The 11,106-nt window shown below is 41.9% G+C and overlaps 1 non-coding gene across 1 annotated transcript; it reads right to left on the bottom strand.

Annotated features, from left to right (window-relative positions):
• Positions 1–1,635: 1,635 nt before the first annotated feature.
• LOC114816959 lies at positions 1,636–1,773 on the bottom strand. Its single transcript, XR_003764776.1, has one exon. It is a non-coding gene; the product is annotated as a small nucleolar RNA SNORA7 (small nucleolar RNA).
• Between the last annotated feature and the right edge of the window lie 9,333 nt (positions 1,774–11,106).

The raw sequence follows: 11,106 nt of genomic DNA, 5'->3' as shown, positions 1-11,106 counted from the left end.
GAAAACAGGTATCTTAGCACCATCAGAAGCAGCATGGAGTAGTGGATAGAGCAAGGGCTTGGGAGTCAGAAGGTTGTAGGTTCTAATCCCAATTCTGCCACTTGTCTGCTGTGTGACCTTGGGCAAATCACTTCACTTCTCTGTGCCCCAGTTACTTCATCTGTAAAATGGGGATTGAGACTGTGAACCCCTTGTGGGACACGGACTGTGTCCAACCCAATTTGCTTGTACCCACCCCAGCACTTAATACAGTGACTGGCTCATAGTAAACACTCTACAAATACCATTATTATTATTTTGCAGATGAAGAAACTGAGGCACAGAATAATTAAGCAACTTGCTCAAGGTCACATAGGAGGCCAGTGGCAGAGCTGGACTAAAATCTGAGTTACCTGACTGCCAGACCCATACTCTTTCCATTAGACCACACTGTCACTCACAGTTACCCATATGCTGCTGAATCTGATGCCACCACAGTCAAATGATCAGAGTAGAAATGTATTTCTCCCTGGTTTTGAGGTCATGGATTAGCTTCTCCTTTACCTACGCTACACTCTCGAGCCTGGAGTGAACCATAACCAACTAGAGCTGGGAACTAGACTAAACTCTGGACTGTGAAGCTTGTTGTGGGCAAGGATTGTCTCTCTTTATTGCTGTATTGTACTTTCCCAAGCACTTAGTACAGTGTTCTGCACACAATAAGTGTTCAATAAGTACAACTGAATAGCTGAATGAATGAATGAGATGCCCAGCTGCCTACTGAAACCCAACACAGTAATGATAGCCCTGGTTTACTCTGACTGGCACAGAAAAGCCAAAGCAAGCCATGGGCAAAGGGATTTAGATAGATTACTCTTTTCTACATTGGTCTGAATAATTTATAGGTATGAAATTTAGTGTTGTCAAATTTATTGGTTTAAAAGTTTAGTAAAATTTTATTCTATTATCCCAAATTGATTTAAAGTAAAAAAAAAATGAATTAATATCAGACTAAAGATAAAAATAAAGGGACACAGTGAATGCCTTTTCAGAATAAGGAAATTTTATTTCAAATTATCTGTGAAAAGTCGCAGAGTGCTGCAAAGCCATTAGGAGATTGGGAGGCAGATATGAAAATCTGAGTTTTCAAATGGGAAAGAATATTATCATTTAGATATTTCCTCTATCAACTGTAAAATGTATGAAATAAAAACAGACCTATTCAAGAAACAAAGTACTTGAAGACAACTAAGCTTACTGTGTGCAGAGCATTGTACTGAGTGCTTGGAATCCACTATAGGATACCAACATGAGGCCTCCACCTCACCTTGGGAAGAGTGGAAGCTGTTGTAGTGTTGCTGTGGCTATGGATATGCTTAAACTCTGAGCTCTGAGGAGCCTGAAATTCTGCTCCCTTAGCTACAGTTTTGTCTTGTCTTATGCCATCGAGTTGTTTCTGACCCAAGGTGACACCCAGGACACATCTCTCCCAGAATGCCCCGTTATCCATCTGTGATCATTCTGGTAGTGTATCCACAGAGTTTTCTTGGTAAAAATATGGAAGTGGTTTACCACTGTTTCCTTCCACACAGTAAACTCCAGTCTCCACCCTCGACTCTCTCCCGTGCCATTACTGCCTGGCATGGGTGAGTTTTGACTTGGAGCCGATTGCCTTCCACTCACTAGCCACTGCCCAAGCTAGGAATGGAATGGGTAGGCATCTGCTTGACTCTCCCTCCCATAGCTGAGACTGGTAGAGCACTCGAAACTCTCCAGGTGCAACTCTGAGAGGGGCCAGCTACAGTATCCTACTGATCTTGTTTTTATTTTGTGTATTTGACTGTGTTGTGTTTATTATTTTGTCATTTCTGATGTGTCAGCCTCCAGTCCCTTCACCCCCACCTTATACTTTTAGATTGTGAGTCCCCCAAGGGACAGAAATTATGTTTAATTTTTACCTGTGTAAAATCCCAGATCTTAGTACAGAGCTCTGTACTCAGTAAGTGCTTAGTAAATAGTGTTACTACTACAGCAACTCTGTGCAGAGCACTGAACTAGGCAATCAGTAGAATTTTTGAAAAACATCCAAAAGAGGCTAAGGACAGGATCCTTGCCCTCAAACAATTTATAATCTAATGCATAGCAGACATTAATTGACATATCCCGGGGTTAAATGAGAAAAATTTAGATCATGTGCTTGTAAACAAATACGACATCAATCAGTTGTATTTACTGAGAGCTAACTTCATGCAGAGCACTGAACTAAGTGCTTGGGAGAGTAGAAAACAAGTAACTCCGACAAATTCATGAGTGTCGAGATACCTGATGGATTGTTCTGACTGTGACAGTGAAAGTAGGGAGTGTAATCAGAGAATGCCTCTTAGAAGAGGCAGAATTCAGAGATGGTGTTATTGACATCCTTTGATAGCTGTTATTGAGCCTCATTAATAAGGCAATAAAAACTGTATGTATTGTATTTGAGATCATAAAATTGGGAAGTTACAAATAACAGCAAGGATACATTCCATAAGGAATGGTATAGGCACTTTAGAATGCAGGACATATTGGACTAAAAGTAACCAAGTAAAGTTCACCTTGGAAAAGTGCAAGCTAAGCTATCTGGGGAGGTAAAGTGGAGACCTAGAATAGTGCAAACAGAAAAGCAATCTTTCTGAGGGAGACCTGGGACTGGTATTAGCTACAAAGTGGTCAAGTCCATGTGGCAGACAGGATATAGTTCGGAAGGAAATTTCAAGAAGGACAACTTCTCTTTTGATCCACATATTCACAGAGCAGAGCTATCCTTTAGTGCATTAGCTGAGATTCTGTTGGGCAAACTCAGAAATTTTGGGGTGCTGTTTACCATTCTTGTCACCTCTGAGATCACTCTGGGAATTATACAATCAGCCTGACTGGCTGATAGGATTTGCTTCTCTTTCAAACTGATGCTGTTTCTCCTCATCCCATTGCTACCTTTAATGTCAGAATCCCTCATCCAGACACTTAGGCAGAAGGAAGGATAGAGCAATAATGAGTGAATAGTCCTACCCAGGCATCAGATTTCAACTGGACAGATTCCAGTTGAGAAGTAGAGTGGCTTAATGGAAAGAGCACGGACTTCGTAGTCAGTGGTCATGGGCTTTAACCCCGGGCTCCACAACTTGGCAGCTGTGTGACTTTGGTCAAGCCACTTAACTTCTCTGTGCCCCTGTTACCTCATCTGTAAAATGGGATTAAGGCAGTGAGCCCCATAAGGGACCACCTGATAACCTTGTATCTACCCTAATGCTTAGAACAGTGCTTGGCACACAGTAAGCACTTAACAAATACCATCCTTATTGTTATTATTATTATTGTTATTATTCCAATCCAATCAGATTCATGAAAAAAAAAACATAGTCTGCAGAGCCACAAGGCAATGTTTATTGAGTGTTTAATGTGTGCAGAGCACTGTACTAAGCACTTGGAGGAGTATAGTGCAACAGAGTTAGTAGGATATTCTTGCCCACAGTGAATTTATTCATTCAATAGCATTTATTGAGCACTATGTGCAGAGCACTGTACGAAGCGATTGGAATGTACAATTCGGCAACAGATAGAGACAATCCCTGCCCAATAATGGGCTCACAGTCCAAACTTACTGTCTAGAGGAAGAAATGGACAATAGCAAATATATAATTTACAATACATAATGTAATGAAAAAAAGCAGCAAAATCTTCTATCTCTAGCTGGATAAAGAGGCCAACTTCATTAAAGTCAAGAACATCTAAGTACTCTAGGTTGTTTTGGCTTTTTTTTCCATCTGAGGATTAGGGTGTACTTGTATTTGTGTTTACATGTATATGTGTGTGTGTTTGCACCATGCACATTCGGATGTCAGATTATCATCCTGGAGATTTATCTAAATATAAAAGGCCACCAGAATGTGAGATTGCTGCCCGACATACAATCAGTGAACACAATGTAAGTTTCCTCCCTCAGAATTTGATAAGATCCAAATCTGAAATCTAAATTCAGAGTTTGCTACCTTAGTATCAGCACGATGTAGAAAAAAATCTGAGGAAACTTGGATGTGAATAAGTACAAGGTGGAAGGACTGAGTCATAGAGGTGGATTTAGAGTTGAGCTTATAGAGGGAGGCTAATGGTGAGAGCAAGGTTTTGCCTTTAATACATTAAAGGGAAATTTAAAAAAAAAAAAACTTTAATGTGATGCGAAGACATGGTGGAATGAAATGAAGAGGATGATGTAGATTCTTAACAAGACTACAGGAATGTGTGTCAGGCTGTACAACGGCTTGCCACAGGAGGTAAAGAATAATGAAATCCTCTGGTTACTCATAAAGCCAGCATAGTTTATTGGAAAAAGTTCCGGTCTGGGCATCAGAGGGTCTGGGTTCTAATCCCAGCTCTCCATTTATCTGCTGTGTGACCTTGGATAAGTCGTTTAACTTCTCAGTTTCCCATCTGTTCTCCCTCCGACGTGGGGCTCAGAATCTGAGTCCAAATTGATTATCTTGTTACCCACCTCAGGATCTAGTATAGTGCACATACCATTGAACAAATTTAACTATTTTTTAAAAAACATTTACCATTTGTTCCTGGGTAAATGAACAAACTGAAACTATGGGGCTGTGACAATGAAATGGATAGCCAAGAAAACAGAAATCAAAGTAAAAGTACAAGAGTTTCCCTGATATTCATAGAAGCATTTCATAATTTACAAACCAGGGTCTCAAGGTATTCCTCATTATTGCAGACCCAAACAAGGCTGCATCACTGCTCTCCCTTGGTCTGCCACAGTTAGAAAATTCTTCTGGGTGTCTTCCATATGGGCAGCCTGGCTAACCAGCCATCTAATGATTTTGCTTCATAAAATTTGAAATCACTCTCAGATTGATCATTCTCTAAAATAATACTCATCCCAAATCAGAATCTGGAGGCCAGAGGCACCACATGTGATCAGCACACTGACTGGTGATATAAATTTGCTGAAATAATCACCCCTGATTTAACTTGGCTTATTTCTAAGATCAACTCAAAATTAGAAACAGATTATCGGCTCTGAAATTTTTTTTTCTGATTTTTCTTTGTAGTTATTGTGGAAAAGTGATGGGGCAGGGGCGGTTACTCAACTGAATGTGCATAACCTTGGGCTCAAATTGTGTTTTCATTGGAGCCGAGGCGCCCACGGAAGACTGTGGATGTTTCTGAGGAGATCATGAAGACTAAACATGACGAGTTCTGGAATGTTGCTTTCTGGCGGCTTCAGAATCCTGATTAAGACCACGGGTGCATAGAACGATCCTATATTTTCTACCAAATTTGAAAGGCCAACATTAACTAATGTTAGAAATGGTAATAGAGAAATAGTCTGACCTAGTAGATAGAGTGTGGGCCTGGGAATTAAGAGATTAGGACCCCGGCTTCACTTACCTACTGTGTGACCTTGGTCAAATTGCTTAATTTCTCTGTGCCTCATTTTGTCATCTGTAAAATGGGGATTAAATACCTACTCTCTCCTCCCCTTCGGCTGTGAGGGGCATGTGGGCTAGGACTGTGACTGCTTTAATTGTACTGTATTTACCCCCGTGCTTGGCATATAGCAAGTGTTTAACAAATACCACATTCATTATTGATGATGATAATTATAATAACAATAATAGAAAATGTTTAGCATGTATTTCAGTTTATCCTAGGTATTGAGGAGAATGAAAAGCAAAATGAAAAACAGAATCCTGCCCTTAAAGTAAGTGAGAATCGCCCCATGATGCTAAAACTAATTCTAATCCAGTCTCTGCAACTTGTCACTTGTGTGAGTTTGGACAAATCACTTAACTTCTCTATGCCTCAGTTCCTTCATCTGCAAAATGGGAATTAATACTGTTAGCCCTATGTGGGACAGGAACTATATATGAACTGAATATCTTGTATCTGTTCCAGTGTTTAGTACAGTGCCTAGTCACACAAGCCAGCAACCTTGGTGTCATCCTCGACTCTGCTGTCTCATTCATCCTACATATCCAATAAGTCACTGAAGTCTGCTGGTCTCACCTTCACAACATTGCCAAGATCCACCCTTTCCTCTCCATCCAAACTGCTGCCTCTTTAGTCCAATCACTCATCCTTTCCTGCCTGGATTACTACATCGGCCTTCTTTCTGACCTCCCAACCTCCTGCCTCTCCCCACTTCAGTCCATACTTCACTGAGCTTACCGGATCATCTTTCTACAGAAACATTCAGGGCATGTCACCTCCCTCCTCAAAAATCTCCAGTGGTTGCCTACCAACCGCCATATCAAACAGAAACTCCTCACTATTGGCTTCAGAGCTCTCCATCACCTTGACCTTTACCTCGCATCTCTTCTCTCCTTCTAGATCCCAGAATGAACACTCCGCTCCTCTGGTGCTAAACCTGTCTCTCCGCGAACCCCTGGCTATCATCCTAACTCTGTCCTGAAACGCCCTCCCTCCTCATATCTGCAAAACAATCACTCTTCCCCACTTCAAAACCCTACTCAGTTACTTCATCTATGAAATGGGCATTAAAACTGTGAGCCCCATGTGGGACAAGGACTGTTTCCAAACTGATTGTGTTGTATCTACCCCTGTGCTCAGAACAGGGCCTGGAACATAGTAAGCTCTTAACAAATACCATAAAAAATAATAATGGTATTTGTTAGTCTAAGAAGTGCTATGAAGACGGCTATATGGTGGTGTTTGGGAGGCCAGGAGTAATAATGAAAATAATAATTATGGTGTTTGTCAAGCACTTACTATGTAACAAGTACTATACTAATCCTCAGGTAGATACCACATAATCAGGTTTACAATTAATCTTTTTGTATTTTTTTTTTTGACTAACTGCAACAGGATTCACACACATGTTTCCCTTCTCAAAAACACCATCCTGGGAATACCTGAGCCAGCCATCTGATAAAAGAAACAAAAGGCTTTTTCAGGGACTCACTGTTTACATGATTTTAAATTACTAATTTCTCTCCTAGTTAAATTTAGCGGGGCTCAGTCTGTAAATTATTACTATAATTATTATTGTCATATTATTGTTATCATTATTATTATTATTGTATTCATTAAACACTGTACTAAGCACTGAGTTAGCTAGAAGATAATCAGGTCAGTATAGCCTCATTCCCAAATGGTGCTCACAATCTAAGTGAGAGGGAGAGCAGGAATTTAACTCCCTTTTTATAAATGAGAAAACTGAGGTAAAGAAAATTTAAGTGACTTGTCCGAAGTCCCAGGGCAGGTAAGAGGCAGAACTGGGATTTGATCTCAGGTCTTCTGATCAAAGAAAAGATCAAAAACTGTATAATGCAGCTCAGTTCAGAACAAATGGCATGTGTGTGTGGCAGAGTGGGGAGGAAAGGAGGATGAGGTACCAAGATCAGGGAAGGGCAAAGAGGAAGTGTTGGGGGGAAACATGAGCACTATACGCCTAATTGATGATGATGGTAGTTGTTAAGCGCTTACTATGTGCCAAGCACTATTCTAAGTCCTGGGATAGATACAAGTTCATCAGGTTGGACACAGTCTCTGTCCCACATAGGGCTCACAGTCTTAATCACCATTTTACAGATGAAGGAACTGAGGCCCAGATAAGTTGTTACTTGCCCAAAGTCACCCAGGAGACAAATAGTGGAGACAGGATTAGAACCCAAGTCCTTCTGACTCCCAAGCCCATGTTCTATCCACTAGGCATGCACACTTAAATGGTGGCTTCCCAGCTCAATAAGATCTGGTCCCTTCTGGTTCCTTACAGGTGAAGGGACTGAGTGAAAAAGAGAGTTTCACAGGCAGAGACTGTATCAATAAATAGAACCCAGGAATCCTGGTCTCCAGTATTCTCTAAAATGGAAAAAACATTGAAAAACCCTCAGCAGAACACGCTTCTCCAACCTCCTGGAAAGACTTCTAATCATATTATAGTTCCTCATCTAGCAATGTCTGTCATGTATTGAATTTTGACTAACAAAAATTGAACAGTAGTTTCTTAATTCATATGAATGACATTCTTTAAGCACTATACAGTGTGCTAAACATTACAAAGCAGCACTTAGGGAATTTAATATTATTTTCCACATTCTGGTAGGGCATCAGTACTATTATGATATTTGTTAAGCACTCAATATATGTCAAGCATCATTCTAAGTGCTGGAGTAGATACAAGTAATTCAGGTTGGACACAGTCCCTTCCCACAACCATTAAAATAGGTGACAGATAGGAGAGTGAATATCAAGTGAGTATTGGGTACAGAGAAGGGTACTGAAAAGCAGGATGTCATAGTAACCTGAATATCCAAACTTTCACTACTGCTCCTCCTTCTGTCAGCTTCTCCATCCTCAGGCCAGAGAGTTGCACCCCATCACATAACTTGTGCCATCATCACCACTGTTAAAGTACCTGGAACTAATAATAATAATAACCACATTTTTTTTAAATGGTTACTATTTGTCAAGCTCTGTCCAAAGCGCTGGGGTAGATACAAGCTAAATGGGTTAGACCCAGTCCCTGTCCCACATGGGGCTCAGTCTTAATCCCCATTTTACAGATGAGACAAAGGAGGCCCAGAGAAGTGAAGTGATATACCCAAGATCAAACAGCAAACAAGAAGTGGAGTGGGAATTAGAACGTAGGTGCTTCTGACTCCCAGACCCATGGTGTGTGTGTTGTGAGTGTGCATGTGTACACAAGCGTGCTTTCAGACAGGTTTTAAAGTGTAGAGGAGTTGCATTCTGTGAGATTTGAAGGGAGAAGGACCTATAGTCTGGTTGGAGAAGCACAGTACTGGGTGTTGATACAAACCTGCCATGCCCCATGTGACACCACCACCTAGCAGTTGTATGTGGCTTAATAGAGTCCCCATGGGAAAGATCAACCTTGATTCTGACAGTCAAAAACATGGCCCTGCCCCTCTTCTAGGACCGAGCAGCTCCAGAGATGGATAAATTGTCTTTCTTGGACTTAGGTTTGTTGCAATATCTTGCTGCTGTTACTTGTTCTGCAGCTTGCAAACCATCTGTCCTGGGCCTCTTGTAACAGTAGGATTTTAGAAGTACTTGGAAGAACGGGAGGAATATGTGGACAGGGAAGATTTATGAAGGAATGGAGCACCAGATAGGGAGAACTGTGGGAGCAAGTGGAGAGAGGTGGGAGAATCGAGAGTGCGGTACAATTAGAAGGTTTCCAGTTGCAGACAGCTTTTTAGCCAGGTTTGCTTACCTGTGGTGCATATAATAGTATTCACTGTTCAGTTTGAAATGAAAATGAATAGTGATGGGAATTAAGCAGATATGGAATACCCTGACTGAAAAAAAGCTTTGATCTCTCTTCCCCACAAGAAACCTACCCACTAGATAGTCTTGTCAATAATATCTCTAAGGAAAGAAATAAGTGGTATTTGCCCAGAGCCTAACAACGGAATAGATACACTAAAACTGCCCAGTATACTAAGGAGTAACTTGAGGAATGATAATTATAAATCGTGTGAACACCTGATATTTTATTTATGAATGATAACATTTCTATAGCACTTTATTTATTGCATTAAGATAAGAGTAAGAGGATTAAATTGCAGCCACAGAAATTTATGTCCAACCTCAGAAAGTGTTCTGAATTAAAAAAATAGCTCTAGGAAGGAAATGGAATAGTAGTTCAATTAATTGAGGACCAACTGAGTGTTTGGGGAAAAAATACATAGGTGAATAGTTCTCTGCCCACAAGGAGCTTGCACTAGAATGTGGATTTTGTTCAAAAATATGGTACCATATTTTGTGAATTTACCTTGAAATCTGAACTTCAAATTCTTCTCTGTGGATAGGAGTGGAGCAGACTGGAGCTTAGTTCTGAGAGCCACTGGTAAGTTGTTTTGTGTGTGTGTGTGTGTGTGTGTGTGTGTGTGTGAGAGAGAGAGAGAGAGAGAGAGAGAGAGAGCGAGAGATAGAGAGAGCAAGAGAAAAAGAGTGAGAGAGAGTGTACATGATGAGAAGAGCTTTTGGCTGGTCCCCCAAATCTGAGGTTTAGTTTTATTTTCCACTCTGAAGAGATTGGACATACCACAGAGACAGACCATGTAGGAGAATCTGGCAAATGGCAAACAACAATATTTGGTATGCAACCTCTCTACCTCCCTTTTTTTTTTTTTTATGGTACTTAAGTGTTTACTATGTGTCAACCACTGTTCTAAGCACTAGGATAGGTACAAGTCAATTAGGTCAGACAGGGTCCATGTCTAAGTAGGAGTCAGACTCTAAGCAGGAGGAAGTTTGACACGTGGACCATCACCCTCCTCAACACATTATCCAACCTCGGCATCACGGACTCCGTCCTCTCCTGGTTCTCCTCTATCTCTTTGGTCATTCATTCTCGGTCTCCTTCGCACGCTCCTCCTCCTGCTCCCATCCCCTAACTGCAGGGGTTCCTCAAGGGGCAGTTCTTGGTCCCCTTCTGTTCTCCATTTATACTCACTCCCTTGGTGAACTCATTTGTGCCTATGGCTTCAACTATCATCTCTATGCAGATGACACCCAAATCTCGTTATATCCCGGCTAGACTACTGTGTCAGCCTTCTCTCTGACATCCCTTCCTCCTCTCTCGCCCCGCTCCAGTCTATTCTTCACTCCTCTGCCCGGCTCATCTTCTTGCAGAAACGATCTGGGCATGTCACTCCCCTTCTTAAACAACTCCAGTGGTTGCCTATCAACCTCCGCTCCAAACAAAAACTCCTCACTCTAGGCTTCAAGGCTCTCCATCACCTTGCCCCTTCCTACCTCTCCTCCCTTCTCTCTTTCTACCGCCCACCCCGCACGCTCCGCTCCTCCGCCGCCCACCTCCTCGCCGTCCCTCGGTCTCGCCTATCCCGCCGTCGACCCCTGGGTCACGTCCTCCCGCGGTCCTGGAACGCCCTCCCTCCTCACCTCCGCCAAACTGATTCTCTTTCCCTCTTCAAAATCCTACTTAAAACTCACCTCCTCCAAGAGGCGTTCCCAGACTGAGCTCCTCTTCTCCCTCTACTCCCTCTGCCATCCCCCCTTTACCTCTCCGCAGCTTAACCCTCTTTTTCCTCTTTTCCCTCTGCTCCTCCACCTCTCCCTTCCCATCCCCAC

The sequence above is a fragment of the Ornithorhynchus anatinus genome, chromosome 1 (genome assembly GCF_004115215.2).
Source record: "Ornithorhynchus anatinus isolate Pmale09 chromosome 1, mOrnAna1.pri.v4, whole genome shotgun sequence".
Classification (NCBI taxonomy): Eukaryota; Metazoa; Chordata; class Mammalia; order Monotremata; family Ornithorhynchidae; genus Ornithorhynchus; species Ornithorhynchus anatinus.
This window is presented reverse-complemented; position numbering and strand designations above follow the sequence as displayed.